Raw genomic sequence first — 19,374 nt, 5'->3', positions numbered from 1 at the left:
TGCCTTGTGTCTGCACCTGTTCTACCTACAGCTTACAGAAAGGTATTTGTACTTCAGAGTGCTTTGACCTGTCACATGGCCTTTATTATTTATTACAGTATCTGACAGAAGCCATGATTGTAAGTACACTTTTCAAATCACTCTGAATAGCTTCAGCTTTTTGTAAAGTTTCTCAGGAGCAGACAACTGACTTACAAATCTGCTTCCCAAAGATTTTGGGAGCTCAGGAATCTCACTTTTCTTTGGTATGGATTTACTAAGCCAATCAGATTCTTAGGTTGAAAATAAACTGGGAGAAGGCAAGAGTTTTGAATAGTTTGGTATCATACTGGGAGCCTGAGCTGAGGAACTTTCTTTTATTATGTATCAAGGCATGTTGATAAAGTAAGGAAGAAATCAACAAGAATCTGAAAAACAGATAATGGTCAAACAGAAGATAAGATACCCTGTTAAGACATACTAAAAGACTGTCATAAAATAGCAGGGAAATAATTTAGAAATACTGCTTACCTTCCCCTTGCTTTACTTAGTCCAGTTAATCAGGATTTGGGAAGGGTGGTAATAGGGTATATTTACCAAAGCTACAAGGTTAATGAAAATGCCTAAACTTCAAAGATACTAAAGTGCACAGGGACTTGGGGAAGGGAAGGATTTTTAGTCAACAGGCTGACACTCAGACCCATAAGCACACTAAATAGGCCACTGTGTGCCTTATCCACTTCTTGCAGCTACGGACAGTTACCAGGGCAAAGGGGAACATGCAAGGAAAAATTAAAGTGCAGGTGAGAAGAAAGATGCATGTGTATGTTAACCCTTTGTTCTATGTGCTATGCTTTGGGGAAAAGACGAAACACTACTTTGAAGAATCTGCTTATGAATCATTGATTAGCCACTGTCATCAGCTCAGACAAAAAGGTTTTCAAGTACCAAACCTTCCCTGCAGCCTGTTAGATCAAACGGTAGGGAACAGCTGGAGCTGCAGTTCACAGACCCAGGCAGAGAATAACTGGGTGGAATTAAATCGATAAAGTGCAGGAAGACTCTTATCTGAAGGATGAAACAACCTACCGTGAAAGGGACAATTTTCATGCTAGTACCTGCACTTATTCCTCTGCATGCTATCAGGAACAAAGCATCGAAGGAGCCAGGACATTATCATATGATACCTCCAAGAGTTTTCAAGGCAGAGTCCTGCCTGTCTGGACTTGGCTTAACAAACCAGTCTACGCGGCCAGTTCGTCAGGTGAAAGTCTCCCTCCAAGTACAAAGTCTCCGACCATCAGAGGAAAAACACATTTACATTCACTGGGAACACTAAGACAAGTTTTAATGGAAGAGGACAAGGAAGTTTCTGGCTTTATAAAGTGGAAGTTTGTGGAGCATTTTGCAAAACAGCATGCCACCTAGCTCCTCACACACTGCTGAGGTTTCCACATCTGGGCTGCCAAATAAGCAAGGTATACAGATAGACACAACAATTGCTATTGAAACTGTAAATAGGACTTGGATATTAAATTTGTGCCTCAAAAGAGCAGCTGAAAGTTACAGTCCAAAGACAGGGCAAGCAGCAGTGCCAGTTAGTAACAATATTTGCCTTGAATAATTTCAGATATCAGAATATCCCTAACTCAACAGTACATGTACGTTTATGGTTTGCATGGGGTGTTTTGTTTTTTGTTTCATTTTAAGTAAATGGATATACCACACTGAATGCCATGGAGCAGTAAGTGATGATTCTATTTCCTTTCTGAGCATTTGTTTTTGTTATACACCACTTTAACATGAATTTCATCAGATGAGTATATATAATCTTGTTTCCTTTCCCAGAAATCATACTCATGAATTATATATGTATTAAAATTATTGCAAAAAAAACCTTTTCAACCTCTTAGGTTTACATAAGAGCATATTTCTACTAAAACGTTCTCACTCTTACGCCTCATATTGCAATTATTTTAAGAGCTTTTTTCACCAAAAAGGTAAAACACATTAACAAAGTACCACATAAATGTAAATACATTAAAGAGGAATTTTCCACTGTCCCAATAATAGATTTTGAAGTTTGAGGGTTTATTTGAAGAATAGTCCTAAGTGTTAACAGGAGCTTCTGCCAGCTCTCACCTCTATGAATAAAAACTCAATACAACAATGACATGCTAGTGTTTCTTTCGTCAGAGTAATAGTCTGATGTCCATATAAGCACGTGTGCATGCTAACGATCACCATGATGCTTTAATCTTTGGATTTCAGTACAGTATCATGGTCACCAGATCAGCAACAGCACTGGCCAAGTAAGTTGCCTTCTACAACATTCCTACATGGTACACCCCCGAAAGACAAATGCAGTCTGCCAGAGCCTAACCCATAGACCAATTCACCATGCAAATAAATGGCTCCTTCCCGCTCCCTCAAAAGCGGAAGGCAAGCATGCTGTGAATGGGCTATGGAGTTCCTGCAGACTCTCTTCTCTCTGCAACTACTTCTTTCAAGGGCTTCAGACTCCAGGATGAAAGCGCTTCCCTCTCAGGCTGGCTGTATTTTGGCCATAGGACTTGCACATCTCATCACACGATGTAACTGAACATGAGCGGGTTGTGCATGGTGTAGGTTTATTCTCAAGTCCTGTCCAGTAACTGAATAATAAAGAAACATTTAACAGCCATGTCAAAGCATACTTCCAAAGCATTAGGGCACAGTTTCCTCAGAAAGTCGCTATGGAGCCTGCCCTATCTGAAACACTGAACCTCTCTAACCAAGAGCAAGTCACTTTAAAAATTTAAGAACTAATGTAAAAGTTGGACAGTAACTTACTGTCTAAGAACAACCAATATTAATATCATTTAGTAGACTCTAAAGGAAAGCCTAATAACACGACTGTTAACAAATCACACATATATGCTTTGTATATTCTGTTTGAATGGTTAACACTCTTTTCCTAAAGGGACTGAACATTTCAAGAAATGCAAAACTTCTATAATTTTTTTTGAAATATCAATCCTTTATCTTTGCCTGAAATTATGTATTTACTAGAAATAAAAAAATTAACCTTCAGGAAGTAATACTTTAATTTAGAAATCAGTGTCTCTACTTGCACAGACAAAAATGTGCTTTTTTTAATCTAAAGTGAAGGAGCCTTCCATATAATAAAAGCAGCTTCTGAAACCCTATTCAAAATAAACAAGTTCCAGCTACAAAGCGATACCAATTTCATTGCCTCTAATTAAACTACCATCAGTGGATATTAACTTTTATTAAGGTTTGTTATTCAAATAATTTTTTCATTTATTGGAGGGGTAAATTGTTGGGAAAAAATATTGATTCGCTTTCAGGGTTATAGTCTACCAGGTCTTCGGTGAGATATAGTACGGATATGGAGCTAAAGACAGAGGAAACAAGTGAACTAAATCAAAACAGTAAGCCTGATGTGAGAGGTGTTTTAAGACCCAAGACTGAGTTACTTTTGCAACAACGCTGCAGTTGAGTCACGAAGCTCTAAGTAACATCAGCTTACGAAAACAAAAGGGTTTTACCCTGAAATACCTGTCTACTGGGCTAAAGATAGTCATGTCACTTCCTCTTTAGCCACAGAACTACTATAACATAGTCTGCGTGTACATATACATTTACATAATGTATACAGATGTGTATACATACACACACAATGTATATAGAGAACTACTATAACAGCCATATATCAGCTGAGTCACACTAGCATGAAACTCCTGTAGCCGATTAAACTGGCTTGAACACTTCTCCAATACACACCAGAGCCATTATCTTTCTTTCTGAATCTTAGAGACTTAAAATATATATATATATAAAAGAAAATGTATATACAAATCTAACTGAAGAGAGAGGTTTACCAATTTCTTCTGATTAAGAGTTTGTCTTGTAAGCCGATTACACTTACAAAAGATTCATAAGATGTTACTAGTCAAAAAAATCTGAACTTGTAAAAGTATGATTGTTTCTTAATTGGAAGGATTTGCATCTCTTCACAACTGATCGTTATGAAAGAACTGCTGCACGTTTCCCATAGTTAAACTAAACTTTCTGCTGGATGACACTCAGCATAACAGACACTTGTAAAAATCTATTAAGCTTAGACAGTTTTCCAGTTTGTTTAGTATATTTGCTTCTCTGAAAATAAACTCAAGGCATTTCTAGATAGTTATTTAAATATTGTTTAATATTTACTGGACTTATCCTTATCTATCACTGAAACATCTAAGTGCACAGAACTACTACACTTAAACCATTGCAGGTTAAACTCCTCCTGAAAAGTTATAAAAACTGTAGGTTGAGCATATGCTACTTTTTAAATTATTTGTAGTACTTCTAATATGCAGTCTTTCCTTTTTTGGACACATGGAAAAGAATAGCAGCCTGGTTATACACGAAAAACCCTATAAAGTCTTACTGAAGTGAGAAAAAAATTTTTTAAACAATATGATATAAAAAAAATGCTTATTTAAATACATGTTTGCACTAGAACCACACAATAGCAACCATAAGCAGAAATACACACAATTCAGCACCTCAACTGTGAGCCAGTTCATAACCCTTTCCATAGTTCCCCCATGAGAAAGACGAATACGCTGGACTGGACTGTGACAGCTGCGGAGCTGCATATACATATCTCTGCCATCCGTGCTCCGGGAACACTAAACTCTAGCAAAGAGACAGGGCAGACAGCTGGGGTCAGAAACCTCTTGAAATAGCTGCAACTAAGACATCAGAGTTTGCATGAGCATCCTCAAGGTAATTCTAACAGAACTCCTACAAGACGCAACTGAGCAAGCACTAAATGCATAACTTCCTGGGAAGATGGAGCTGTAGCTATAACTGCTAACATGGCAGTTAGCAGCTCTAAATTAGCTAGATATAGCCTACCTCATTGCAGGCTAGGACTGAATATTCAATACACCAGTTGTAAAAACTATAGAAGTGAACACTTGTAACTTTCAGGTTTTCCTCCAAATTGTCTTTTCTATCTTAAAATTCAGCTTTATTTTTCAAAGCCTTATCATAGCTGAAAGAGAATTCTGTGCCTAGCAGAACACTGTAACTGTCTAGTTTACAACAGCCAAGCTTATTAATAAAAAAACCCCATAGCATTAGCCTTGCATTATTGTTCTCTAACATAGGAGACTGATAGAGCTCCTTATTAGATAATCTAAGCCATTCCCTGCAGGAGTCATCTAGTTCGTCTCCCTGGAGATGCAATGCAAGACTATTTCTTATAGCGTATTTTGATTTCATTGCCCAGTCTAGTTTTACGGGACCCAAAAGATGGGTATTTCTGCCACTATTCCTCTCAGGAAGCTTTTCTATTCTAATAATCTACTGCTGTTGGATTTTTTTCCCGGTATACAGTCAAAGTGATCTTTCGCCCTCCTTAGCTTCCACTCCATTACTCTTGCTCAAACAAACCACTGGCATGTGAAACTATTAAATGAAGAAAAATATTCTTCAGATACTTAAAGTTACACACAACCAGGAGTTCACCAGATTTGATATGCTAACCTTGACTTTTTTTGCACATAAAACAGAAATATCCAAATTAACCAACAGAAGAAAAGTCTAACAAACGCCCATCTTCAGCAGATTAATAGCAGGCGGCGTTTTGGGGTGAAGTTTTTTTTTTTTTTTTAGGATTTATGAAAAGCATGGATTTATGAAATTTTAGGATTTATGAAAAGCATGGGACTATACCCCCCGAATAGGTGCTTTGGTTTGCTACAGACAAGTTACACAGTGCAACAGCAGTGTAATACTCTCCTCACTGACCCTTGCCAGCTACCTCTTCCAAGTAATTGTTATTGCCTGGAAAATTCGCACCAAAACAGTAACAATTAGTTTCAGCAGCCAAAAGCTTATATTCACAGGTGTTATCAGATGGGGGAATGTTGGGGTTTTTTTGATCACTAATCTGTTTCTTTGTTACCTATTGCAACAAACAGTGGACAAGTTTGTGCACATAGCTGCATTTTCACAGAAAGCTTTGTAAGTAGTACAGTTTATCTAAGACCTATTCCATATCGCTTATCAAATCAGTCACAAAGAACGTCACCCTGCAGAAAATACAACAACTGATATTTATATGCTAGGAAACTGAGTGAAGAAACCTATAGGAAACTTTCAAATTACAAAAGTCAGTTTGTATCAGGGAATCAAACTACACTTGATGCCAGTACAATCAGCCAAATACTCCTGAAACTGAATTAATTTCACAGGACAGGATATTAAATTCAATTCATGACAGCTGATTAGGAGATATCATAGGAAAGATAGGTAGGTCAAAAGGTAGAGTTGCATGTTTACTTGCTATAGATGAATATGGAGTAGGAATTTCTGAAAGCCACAGCAATACAAACGTCTGGTGAAAACCATCAAGACATGCAGAACTTGGCATCTCAGTCTTGGATTGTGGCTAAACAGGTTCACACACACAAAGGGCTAAGAAATAGGAAAAATATTCTATAAGTTCTTACCCTATAGAAACCAGTTTCTAAAGTTCTAAAGTTCCTGTTCTGCTGTTTTAAAGATATCCAGATATTACTTGATTTGTTTACACTTTTGGATTTAACAACAATTCCAAAATAAACCGTTTGAGTCCCATTTTCCACTAGAAAAATAATTCAAACCTTTATAGCTTCTTGCTACTTTTCATCCATACAGCACATAGTCAAATCTGCTCAAGACAGAAGAAATTTTCAATGCATCTCTTTTCTCTTTATAGAGAGACAAGCTAAGTGAACACAGAAGTTATAACCTTTTAAAACAATGGATTGAAGTGACCTATAGTAGGATTCACATCCTCCCTAAGCTTATTTGTTAAAAATTAGTTTATTTGTTAAAAAAAAAGTCTATGGCTTTCACTTCCTGTGGAATCATTTGATGCCTCACAACAAAGACTAATTAGCAAGAACCACTTCTTGCTTTCTTTATGACACTAGGCTCTTCTGGTTTTGTGACTGCTGAAACCGTAGGACTCACTGCTCTTATTTTTAACCTCAAATTGCTTAGCTGAGGGGGAGGGAAGACAATGGAACAAAGAACAGTGCAGCTTATTCCACACTAGGCTTCCCTGCTAGAGATCGATCCTAAAAGAAGGAATTCACCACCTTCTGACTCTTAAAAAAAAAAAAAAAAAAAAACTGTGCAAACTCCTTGAGGTTTAGAATTGATGTCTAAAACTATATTCAAAACAGCAGGAAAAACGTTGTCTTACAAAGTGCCCTCATTATGAAGATGGAAGGGTATAAGGTCTTACAAGGTGCTAAACAGGATAACATGTTTGTCCACCTTTTTTCCAAGAATGGTCTCTTTGCACCATCAGTTCACTCTGCAGGTAGATCATTCTACTGAAGTCTGAAAAATACCAACAAGGCAAACTGTACAAACAGGCTGGTGTCAGCCTATCAGTGGTGGCCTGGCCAATCTGGGCTTGGCTAAGCAGACTATTTTTGCAAGAGCAACAGGGCTGATAAAAGAATGTAAGTTGTATCAAGCTAAATCTGTGCATTTTTTGTGAGCCTCTTCAGCTGCCTTCGAGAGGCTCTTGCTGGTAATATCTTCCACGAAATACTACGTTGTAAGCTACTACTGCAACCAGCTGCCTTACTATCCAAAGTCATGTTTTCAGAAAGCATGCTGCGCAGCCTGAAGAACACACAAACAAGAGCCAGGAACACCTACGTTTGAAGGAGCCAAATACCCCTCCCTGGTTTCTTGTTCTGGAACAGCTGGCCCTACAAAGCCCTCCAATGGCTATGGCAGGTAAACAGGTTTGGTTTAATCTTCAGCAATGTCCAACAAAGCAGACTAAAAGCATTTCCAAGTTTGCCTCAGATGCTGCACCCACTGTAGCAGCTCAATGGATTATCCTTGCAACAAGGAACGTCCACATCAGACATAACCACACCGCAAACCACCCCAAGGAAGCAGTCTCATTAAACATTGAGCAGCATAATGCCTGCAGTGCAGTTACAGAAAGCTGTTTTCAAGAGGAAAAAAGAAAAAAGTAATTTAATATCAGGAAATCAAGAGGAGAGCTAACACTAAGAGATGAACCAGTTCTTTGCATACAAGTCCAAAAACCCTTGTGAAGGCTTAGATACTGTAATTAATCAGTAAATCAGATAAAACACACCTGACAACTGTGATACATTTTTCCTCTTACCACTCAGTGAGCATAACCTCACAGTTGTTAGAGGATATGGCAGATTTCCAAACATGACTTTTGTTTAAATTAGAAATGATGCCCAGCCTGTAAAATAATATTCAGAATTAATGACTACAGAATAAAAGCCTATCCTGTTTGATAAACCTATATAACCAATCATAGCATCTAACTCTGGAGACAAAGTTTGCCATCCGCAAAAATTTGAGCATGCTATTGCGTATGCAGTGTTCCTGCTACTCATATCATGCATGGGGTTTTTTTTGTTTGTTTGTTTTTTAAAGACAGTAACTGCACTTTAGGAGAGAGTTTTTGAGAACGAGGCACCTTTCACCACAAGCAATACAGGCGCCCAGAGAAGCAGAAGCCTCTTATGAAATTTAGTAATATAAATTCAAGTCCTCAAAATTTGTTTACCTTTTGTTTGTCAAAAAATGTGTTCTTTTTTCCTCAGGTCAACTATGCTACCAGTATATCTTTGAAAGTTTTCCAAAACATAACTGCATATTTTCAGTTTCTTATAAACTCTATCACATACTTCTCAACACAATCATACTTCCACTACCGTTTTGAACTTTAGAATTTTATTTGCACATCGGTAACAAAACCAAACTTACTTTAATAGATCTGCAGGGAGATTAAAAACAATCAAAATCAGATTCCATCCATTCTATTCCTTTGGATCCACATGACAAATGCAGTGGCAGACTTAACAATAAGGTTGCATCAACTTACTATAGTGAGTGCAGCAGTACCTTACATTAACCTACAACTACTCAAAGCTGCTACCTAGAGATTTCAGACAATTTGGTTTCTAGGGTAATATTTCCAGAACTACAGCAGTTTGACTCAAGTATTTTTAAAAGTTCTTAAAAAGAATATACGTGGAACTTTCCAAATGCATTTAAAAAAATCTGAAAGAGAAGTACAAGTCTAACTAGGCAAATAATTGCTGCAATTAACTTCACACATATCACAAATATGATACATTTTTAGTTGAAATGGTTAAATTTTGGCCTCTGTTACAAGAGCAGTTCGGTATTTAAATATCAGTGTGACCAGCACATATTACGCTCATAAAAAGGAGGTAAAAAAGTTGAATATTACCATTAAGTTTTGTTCTCAGAAGTTGGAATAAATTGTAGTAAGCATTTGTTCACTAAATTCATTACAAAACAGTTCTACTGATTTTATCTTTAAGAGTTTCTATCACAAACAAACAAGTGACTCTGAAAATGAACTCAGTTACCAAGGATCCCATCTGTTTTAAGATTAAAAAAGCTGCTACTAAAGAATGCCATTTTCTTACTGAGGTATTGCCTACCGATTAAGTAATTCAGAGTCCTGCTGTGATAGATGGTGCAGACAGTAAACAAGTCCCTGCTCTAAAGAACTTTCAGAAGTTATCAGCTAACTAATACAAATCGTTACATCAACACAGTAAGGGCTCAAAGCAAAAAGAGACTTGTATTTAGACTGTATTTCAACTTAAAGCAGTGACTTTTACTTCAACTCTTTCCATTGAAAATGGCCATCCCTCACAAGCTACAGGCAATGCTGATGAAGAACAGATCCATCAACTGGAAACTGATAGGAATAAAGAAAGCCAGGAAAATCATGACTTTGGGGAAAAGTAGTTTTCCAAAGGAAAAAGTCAAAAACGGAACAGCGAACTACAAAGTATGACACCAGAGGAGAAAGTTATATCAGCTATTCCTCAGGCCAGAATGACAGTGTTCTGCATCTGCATGCAATTTCAGTTGTTCAGGAAGCAACAGCTGATGTAACTAACTTCAAACCCTTTTAGACATCGAACTCTAACTCTCCGAACATTTCATATGCAACAAAACAAGCCATTTGAAATAAATCAAGTGCAAGTCATCTCTCTCCATTCCCTTCATCTCAATTCTTAACTCTACTTATGAACTGATTTTGCAAGTCTTCAGCTAGTGACTTCACCAACTGGAGGCGAGCTCTTCTGAGGGAATAAACATTAAACAGTCAGGAAGAAGGAAAAGAAAAAGCTGGGCTCCCGAGTTTCATCAGTGATCCTCTCTTTCCAAAGCACAAGGCAGGCAGGTACAGCAATAAGGGGATCCCCACCCTATGAACTTTGGAAGTTTCCCAACTGCTGGAGACTTTTACCCTACGAGCTCTGCCTATTTCAGGAGCTACCCTGTTACATTCTCCCTGGCACACAGTTATTTTTTCTTCCTATAAAGCTGCAAGTTAAATTACATGAAAGGAGCAAATGTCACATGAATGGAGGTGGATGGAACCGACAGGCTGGTCGGTATTCAATTGATATAGTGCCACTAATTAAAGGCTAAGCAACTCTCTATTCCAAAGCAATCATACAGCAGGAATATAAATCAAACTAGAGCTTTAACTAATGCTGATCAGCTGAGTGTGCAAAGATCTAAAATATACTTGTACTAAACATTTGCAAAGCAAATGCAAATTACCATCTTGGAAGTGTTCACAAAACCCATCCTCTTCATTCTCTATATTCAGCAATAAATCAAGGAAGAGTAAACTAGACATTTCCAATGAGGAAAACAAAGCAAAAAAAAAAGCCAACTCCATTCACTGACAGAAAACCCTCCTAATCACCCATCATTTAACTTTACATGAAGCCCTCGTATAAAAATCACTTAGTCTATCTTTAACCACTGAACAAACATCATGGAAAAGAAACTAGTTTTATTCACTAAAATAAAGGTCAAATTCTCAAAACTGTGAAGCTGGATAACATTTGTGTTACATCCCATATCTTTGATGACTGCTACAGGGGAAAAAAAGTAACCTAATTCAGTAAGTTTGTAGGTGTGCTCTCTCTAGATTTTTCCATGCCAACGAGTTTCTGAATCAGTAGAAGGAGTATCTCACTTCCCATTACATTTCCTAAACGCTATATGCGAACACTGATCAAAAGAACACTGACAGGTATAAGGAATCACTTTGCAAGCATAAGTATAAAGAACACTTAACGCATCTTTATAGCTGACAAAAAAAAATTTTTAAACCAGGTTGCCAAAAACCACATAGGAAAGCTATCAAATGCAGGTTAAAAGGCATGATGAAAGCTGAAGGTTTGTTATTTAAGGTTACTCCAACACTGAACACGCTCAGTCCCTAAGGATCAGGCACACCAGTTAGGAACAGCTAAATTACCAAAAAATGAAATATTTATGCAACATAATACACACACTAGTAACATAGTATACACACTTCTTAAGAAGCCCACTGAACTATGGCAAGCGTCCATCTTCTCTCAGTAAGAACTACTACGGAATCTAAGTTTCCCTTAGGAAAATACCTCCAGTTCTTACACAGTTGCAACAATTCTCTGCTAAGTACAAACTAAAGCAGTGATTTCCTGCTTGAAGTGACAGTTCCAGTATGAGTCCTTTCAAAATGGGTGGGACGAGCGGAAATAGAAACAAGGTGCCATAAGGAGATAAATCTGGAATTTTCCCTCAAGAAAAAAAGCAAGGAAGTACTGTGAATGTGCAGGTATTTTGCAGAGGGAGGAAAGGGAACAATGAGCCAAGGTACGAAAGCCTGTTGGAGAGGACAAGCTAAGAGCTCACTGCACTGGGGCATTACAAAGCCACCGATACAAGGGCCTCCTCTTTTATCCTAAAAACGCAGCACCCAAAACACATATGACAGGAGGCTGACACTTTCCACACCATTCACGTTTTGATCTAGGGTGCAACATTTTGAAGATCAGAGGATTTTATGATTACAAGTGTCAGGTTTTTGCTTTTAATTAGCCTAATGGCCTAATTTAGATTTCCTTATTCTTAAGAACGTTTCATCAAATAAATGGGAAGCAAAATGGGCAAGATGTTGCAGACTTCTGGACAAAAAGAGATAGAAATGTCTATAATGAGCATATAAGCCTGTCATAGAATACTGTCAGAAAAAGAGATCACAAACATCTACTTCTCATCAGTAGAGGAAAAAAAAAAACAAAACAAAAACAGAACGTGATGGGGTAGTTTTTTTAAATTCAAGACACACAGAAGTCCACTTATGAGGACATCCAAGAAACAAGTTCAACAGGACAAACTTCAAACTATAATTGTTCCTAAAGGGGCATAAGATGTAAAGAGAAAAAAGTGAACAGTTATAAGTTAGAGACGTGAAGAGACAGTATGTGAAAGAATGGAAAATCCACATGTGCAGAGAGAAAAACAAAAAAGAATCAGTAAAAAGGGAAGTCAATGAGATCTACGTTCAAATATTCATATTACTGCCCTACCCTCCACTATTTCTCTTCCACTTTAACTTGCGCTGTTAGTAACAAGTGCTGTCATTCTCTCTCCTACATGCTCATTTTTAGATGCTTGTAAAGGCACAAGAATTAGCAGAGAAATAGTGCGGTTAAAAAAAAAAAGGAAGTGAACTAGAGAGAGACAGAGAGAAGTAGTTTTTGTAAGATGTGATTTCAACTGACTGTCCAAAAAAACTGCAATGACTATATTGACAATTAAAGCCTAGTAGCGTTTAAAACGGGAAAAATAGACTGCAAACCACTGAAGTTCAGGTTTGGCAGAAAGCTGCTTCAAGGCAATATAACACCCAAGGATATTTCTGGATATTTCAAATCTCAGGTTTCCAAGAGAGAGCTAGGAGTAGCTTTTGGTGTTGTACCAAACGCTGCCATGTTTGTGTCTCTATATACAAAAGGCATATCATTTAAAAGTGCTTTTCCCTTTCCCAAGCAAATACCCACTTACAGAGAGGAAAAAAACATACTACGCAGCAGAAGCACACCGCAAATCCCTCACAAATGCCTATATTTGTCCTAGTCATATCCCTGAGGAACTAGTTAGAGGAAATCAGGTAAGAAACTTCTAGTTTTGACTGTGACTGCCAAGTTAACTGCATCCCTTTAATAAGTTACTTTTATTACCAGAAATAATTAGCAAAAACAAAAAAATTGATTTTGCCCAAAACAAAATACCTTGATAGTTATGCAAATAGCTCATCTTCAGTACCACTATGATACAAATTATTCTAACCATATGGAATACCTATCAAAATAACTCATCCTGCAAAACCAGTAAGAAAAATAAGGAACGACTAAACTTGATTCTCACATATTGCACTTCATGGCAGAAGGCCATCTTTTTTGTTCAAATACTATTTTAAAAATTCTTAACACCTTTTTTAAAAGGATAATATCTTCACAAAGCAAAGCTGCATTTCTAAGTAAACAGATGTTCTTAGTATACTGCAGTTAGAGAATCATTAAGTCCGCAACACTGCTCATGTTGCTTTGTTTCATTTTTGCTTCTTTCCATTTCTTATGTTTCTTCTCAACTACGATTAGTCTCTAAACAGTCTTAAGATGATGCAAATTTCACTAGACTCCAGGAGATGACATCATCAGGTGAAAAACAGCGTTAGTCAACTTCACTTCCTGACCATGTATAAAATGGTGAACACCGCACAGATGAATCAAACAGTCTTGTAAATGTTATTCACTCACCGCTACAGTTTCACAAGTTTTCCACAACCCAGAAAAGGAAGCCAAAAACAGCTTTTCGCTATGTTAACTTGTTACAGGAGGTTATCGCATCACAGCTTAGAGTCAGAACGGGAGCACAGAAGCAGAAGAAATTCTTTTAAGAGCGCGTTAGCGTCTGTCTCAGCCTTACAACGTAAAGCACACATGCCAGGGCCTGCACCGGCTTGCTCCGTATGAACAGCTCAAGGTATAGATTGCATACGTGGAAATAAAGATCAGTCACGCGGCGTCTCCTGCGTCGCAGGGCTGGGGGAGCGGTTACTCTGGCGACCAGAGACTGCAAGGCCCCAGGAAGGCGCAGACTTCGCTGCTCAGGGGGAATTTTCTAAGAGGGGGCCCACCCTTGCGCAGCTGCGCCCGTCCGCAGCACGAGGCGCGGCCGAGGTCCAAGCCCAGCCCGGAGCCAGCAGCCAACCCCCCTCCCCGGCCACCCGGACCCGCTTCCCCAACGCATCCCCGCGCCGGCGGCCGCGCAGGCCGGGGGCAGCGGGCCCAGCGGGCGGCCCGGCCCGGCCCCGGCGCCGCGGCACGGCCGGGAGGGCGCACAACAAAGGCCTCCCCGCTCTCCGCCCCCCGCCCGGCCCTCACCGGCCGCCGGGCGCGGCCCGCGGGCCCCGGCGCTGCGGGCAGTACGTACCGGAGCGCGGCGCTGGCTGGGCGGCGCGGCAGGGCTCATAGCGCCGCGGCGCAGGGGAGGCGCGGCGCGGCGGATCACCGGTGCCCGGCGGCTGGCGGAAGCGGCGAGGCCGGGCCGCGGCGGAGCCGCATCGCCGCCCGCGCCCCGGGGGGCCGCGCCGAGAGCCCCTGCCGCCCCTCCCCCGCAGCAGGCACCTCCCGGCTCCCGTACCGACCCGCTGCCCGCCGCTCCCGCCGCCGCCGCCGCCGCACTTCCGGGCAGGCAGGGCTCACGCTGCGTCGCGCAGCGCCGCTTCCATCCGGGACCTCGCCCTCGGCCCCGCCCCCTCCGCGGCGCCCGGGGGCGGGGCGCGCGGCCGGCCGTTGGTGGGGGGCGGGGCGGGGCGGGGCGCGCGGCCGGCCGTTGGTGGGGGCGGGGCGGGGCGGGGCGCGCGGCGGGCTGAGGTGGCGGAGGGGTCGGGGAGTTTCGCCTTCGCCCTCAGCTCTCGCCTGGTTCCGGTCGCTCCTGGCGGCGCGGGAGGAGCTTTGTGGGGGGTGGGGGAAGGAGGGGACAAGCGGGTCGGGGCAGGCACTTGGTGTCAAGGGGATGCAGGAGTGAGGGAGTGGCGGGGAAGCGGCTGGGGGGAGGTTGCTGAGGTGCTCCCGGGAAGGCTTGAGGTGAGGACGGGCAGGCAGCGCCGGAGAGGAGGGAGCGCAGAAGGCCTTTGTCGTGTGAGCTTTTAGTGGGGCCGTGAGTGCTTCCGTGAAGCATGTGCCCAGTCATCACCCTTACTTACCAGGCTGGTTCACGTGGAGCTTCTGAGTTTTTCTTGAGATGAAGCTAAACCTGAAAAATACACTCATAAGCTCCAACCGCTAAAAGGCATTCAGACCTCGCTAGAACTTGGCCTGTGTAACTGCCCTGTCCACGCATAGTGTTGAGGTTGGGTACTCGGCATCCTAGCTGATACCACGGATGAACTGCTACTGCACCGCACTGCATGGCATCCGCTGCATGTCTGTCACTGCACAGCTCCCTGACCTGTGTACTTCCATTCCATCCCAAATACATTCAGCATCCAACAGTTTTGAAAGTCATTCTTCTGATGTTTCCCCTAGCACAGGTGGAATTAATTTCTCCCGGTCGTTGACATAGCTTTCTAATCTGTTTCTAGAAATGTGTGGTTGTAAATTTTGTGCACAGTACTGCAGACTTCTTTGTAGAGGGTTGTACATAAAGCTTAAGCAATGTATATTATAATTTTTTCCTAGGGGCCAGGGCTTTAAGGAAAATACCAGCTATGGAGAGAATTAAGAATCTTGCTGACACCTTAATTACCTCCCTCGAGAATGAGCGCTAGGAATACGTATACACAGCATATGCTGTGTAAGGACACCTAAGCTAGCAAAGGTCTCAAAATCAATACAACTGCATTAGTGAGGCATGTTGCCTTGGATAATTCATCCTGCAGGGGAAAAAATGCACTAACAGGTCCATACTGCTCTTTGTTCACTCAAAACTATTTCAAGAACCTGCCTACTGTGCTTTTGGATGACCTAGCATTTTCTGTTTGTTTGGGGTTTTTTTCATACCAGTGCTTGTAGGAAAAAGCTTTAGAGCCACAGGTAGGACTTACTGCATTTAGCTGAAGAGGATGCTTGGAGGAGGACTTGGCTATCACCTTTCATATGACCCATCACTTAAAAGAAAACACAGCATACCTTTGTCAGTTCTATGAGAGATTAGTAGTACATAAGCTGTCAGGATTCTTGATATTGTGAGCTGAATAGTTCAATGCTTAGAGAAGCTACTACAAATAGGAAGTAAAATTTTCCGCTCTTCCAGAAGACAAAACTAAACCTCCTCCAGTGGAAATCAGCCGCGCGTTCCAAGTTGTAACTGACGAATGGGGAGCGGGAATCTTAAGATTTAGATTGATTAATTTAGCACACAGTAAAAGCAGTGGCATAAGTTAAACTCAGTATATTAACTAACTGCCATCTCCTTTAAATCCCATTCTAGAGAATGTCTGCAAGGATAGGTCAATAATAGCAGTTGAGAAGAACACCTACGTATTTGTTAGCAGACAAAGGGTGAGATTACAGCTCAAGAGGTTTTTGGCTGCCAGCAATGTATGCATTCCTTAGGCTACAAAGTTTTAACTCCCTCTCTGATATATAATACTCTTGACATGAGGGCAAATGCAACAGAAGGGCATATAAATGATTGCCAAGTAAACCAGCTAGCACTTTCCAGATCTGGAGTCTCCAGTTGGTTTTAATAGAAGTTGTCTTTATTTTCCTGTCCTTTTCATCCATTGCCCATTCCTATTCTTTGCTATTCCCCTTTAGATTCCTATTTTCAGGTCCTGAGTTTGTTTCTCCTCTCAGAGCTAAATTAAAGTGCACCATATAATACCAGCCTCTTGTGTCACATTAAGGTGATATACTGTCAAGTCAGGATGCCTCAGTATTATTTGCATTAAAGTAGCACTTAGCAGGTCAATTGAGATAAGTGGCCTTTAATGCCAAGCATTTTACAACACATAAGAGACAAACACTGCTCTGAGTTTATAATCTAATTAGACAGGACAGAAAATGGTAGAGAAAAACAAGACAGGGTGAAATGATTAACTGCACTTACAGAACAAAGATTCTGGCAGAGACAACAAGAGAACCAAAGTTTCCTGAATCCCGGGTCAGTGCCCTAGATCATACTTTCCCAAACCGGGCAGCAAGCCACAGGAATATGCATGTGCAAAATACGCTGCTTTCTGGCAGAAACCTATTTTTTTCTACTCTTATTTCTATTTCTCAAAGCTTTTCGTGGAAAGCTGCTATGTTACTTTACCTTCTGAAACGAGATTAAAAAAAAAAAAAAAACACTGCTCCAGACTTCTGTTCCTTGCAGCTTCTGCTGGGAAAGAGCAGTGCTTCCATTGTACTGCACTGGTGCCATCCGTCACTGGAAAGTCCTCATACTCCTCTGTTACAGTCAAATTGGATCACCTCTTGAGGATGGACTTTTTTAAAATCACCGTACCAAATAATTCTTAAGGGTTTCTTTATAGAATAATTTTAATTTGAGAAATGGTTCCAGAAATAATAAAGACTATTAACATACGGTTATAAAAGGATTAATATTCGGGAGGTTTAAAGGGCTCCAATCTGATCAGGCAGTACAGTCCTCTTTCCAGGGTGATCACGTTTCAGGCTTTTGGGGACTTTCGCCCTTAGATAAACCCTTAGGGAAAAAAATGCTGTTTGCCCTATGTTAACTATCAGATTTCTTGTGCTACCATTTGAAAGAGAGGATGTGTTTTAGGGTATGAACCAGATTTCCTCACCTCACCTTACATGGCGTGAGGTGTACTGTCTGAATGCAGCTGCTGTAGTGATGATCTTTACTCTCAGAGCCTTTAAAATAGATTCTTGTCAATATCAGGCATATGAGCGATACCACAGACTTAAGGGGAGTGGTTGTGTATATAGACATACGCTTAAGTTATTTGCAAGATGAAGTTATAAGTGGAGTGAAGTGAAGTTATAAGTATATATTCTCCACCCAATGGGGAACTGCATTTCAAAGGCAAAATTATATATCCTAATTACAGATTCAAACTCTTTGAGAACTTTTTGGTGGAAGCTAGCGTTACACACACGCACACATTGCTGTAATACATTTTCAAGATTCACGAGTAGATTAAATCGTGAAAATCAGCTTTTTAGAAGAAAGTCAAGATGAGAATAATAATTTGATCTCACTTGTTAAGCAAGTTAATATTAATCATTTTTATTAAGTAACTGATGTTAGAAAAATCAACAGCAAACCACCTATGACACTGATAGTATCACATGCTTTCTATTTTCCTGTCTTGTCTGTTGTTCAAAGGAAAGTACTTCCTGGAGAAACTGTGATAACTCCACAGTATCTTATTTTATTTCTACCCAATCTACTTTTAAGAGAGCAAGCAGACAACATTGCAAAAGTACAGTCAAGATGTATGGGTGATTTTGCATTAAGTAAGTGCGAAGCCTGATCTAGCTGAAATGAGTCCCAATTTTATGGACAGTTTTAAAAGTGTACAAAATTTCAGCAGAGAAGTTTTTTAGTCTGTATATAATGTGGCTTGGCAGTAGAAGTAAAAGGAATTTAAAATTCAAGGGTATTAAGGGATTACCCAACTTAGATTGACTTTGCCACCTTAACTTTTTTTATGTTTTGCTTCTAGGTTTTCTTCCCGAAAAGGAAAAAATAAATCATGTTAAGCTGCAACAAACAACTCATTTATTACAAGTTAGTGATACATCTCTAAAATTATTCGGTAATGTCTCAATAGAATAACTCTTCACTTGTAACTTTCAGTATTGAAACCGTCACTCTTCAGTGGAAAATATGTACTAGTTTTGCAGAAAGGTTTTAGCAAACATGGAATTTCTTCTTGGAAAGAAGGGTGAGATTCTGTAAAGAGCCAGTATTGCAGTGGCTATAGCTAAGAGCCTACCAGTGGTGGAAGAGTCAGATTCAAGCCGGTGCTTTGCCTGAGTTTTGATCTCCTTTCCATTAGAGTTTTGATCTCCTGTTGTTCACATCACAGATGAAACCTGAACCACAGAGGTACTGGCTGTTGTGCAGTAGGATTCTTCCCTGTTCAGACTGTTCTGCTTGGTATAAACAAACATTAATTTTAGCAGAGACTTGAACCTGGGTTTTCCAGTCTTTTGCTTAGCTGGGCAGCTGTTCTGTGTGAGCTTCCATTTCTTGTTTCATTAAAAATAAAGAAACATTGTGAAGATTTTCATGCAAAATGTGAAATGGGAAAACTTTTGAGTTTTCTAACTTTCACAAGATGGGCAAATTTTTCCTACACAGTTTTAATCAGCTTTGCAACACATTTTAGTTCAAGGGCAGCTTATACTGTAACAGCATCTGAACTTATTCTCTCTAAGAGAAAGCCTGATGCTTTACAAAAGAAAGTTTAATAAATGGAAGTTATTTTCTCTTATCACGTTCCACTCCCTATGTTTTTCT

General features: G+C 40.2%; 1 protein-coding gene across 8 annotated transcripts in view; it reads right to left on the bottom strand.

The window, feature by feature from the left end:
• SPOPL (speckle type BTB/POZ protein like) overlaps window positions 1–14,678 on the bottom strand; it is a 41,186-nt gene extending 26,508 nt beyond the window's left edge. For 5 of the 8 annotated variants that reach the window (XM_068949271.1, XM_068949270.1, XM_068949272.1 and 2 more), the window contains exon 1: window positions 14,365–14,619. The gene's annotated coding sequence lies outside the window, so the exon portion shown is untranslated. Of the gene's footprint in view, window positions 1–13,688; window positions 13,708–14,364 lie in introns of those variants that run through there. The other 3 variants (XM_068949268.1, XM_068949265.1, XM_068949266.1) reach the window with 3 other exon arrangements.
• Window positions 14,679–19,374: the final 4,696 nt, after the last annotated feature.

This window comes from Struthio camelus, chromosome 6, assembly GCF_040807025.1.
Source record: "Struthio camelus isolate bStrCam1 chromosome 6, bStrCam1.hap1, whole genome shotgun sequence".
Taxonomy (NCBI): Eukaryota; Metazoa; Chordata; class Aves; order Struthioniformes; family Struthionidae; genus Struthio; species Struthio camelus.
The sequence above is the reverse complement of the archived record's forward strand: the minus strand, read 5'-3'. Positions and strand labels throughout refer to the sequence as shown.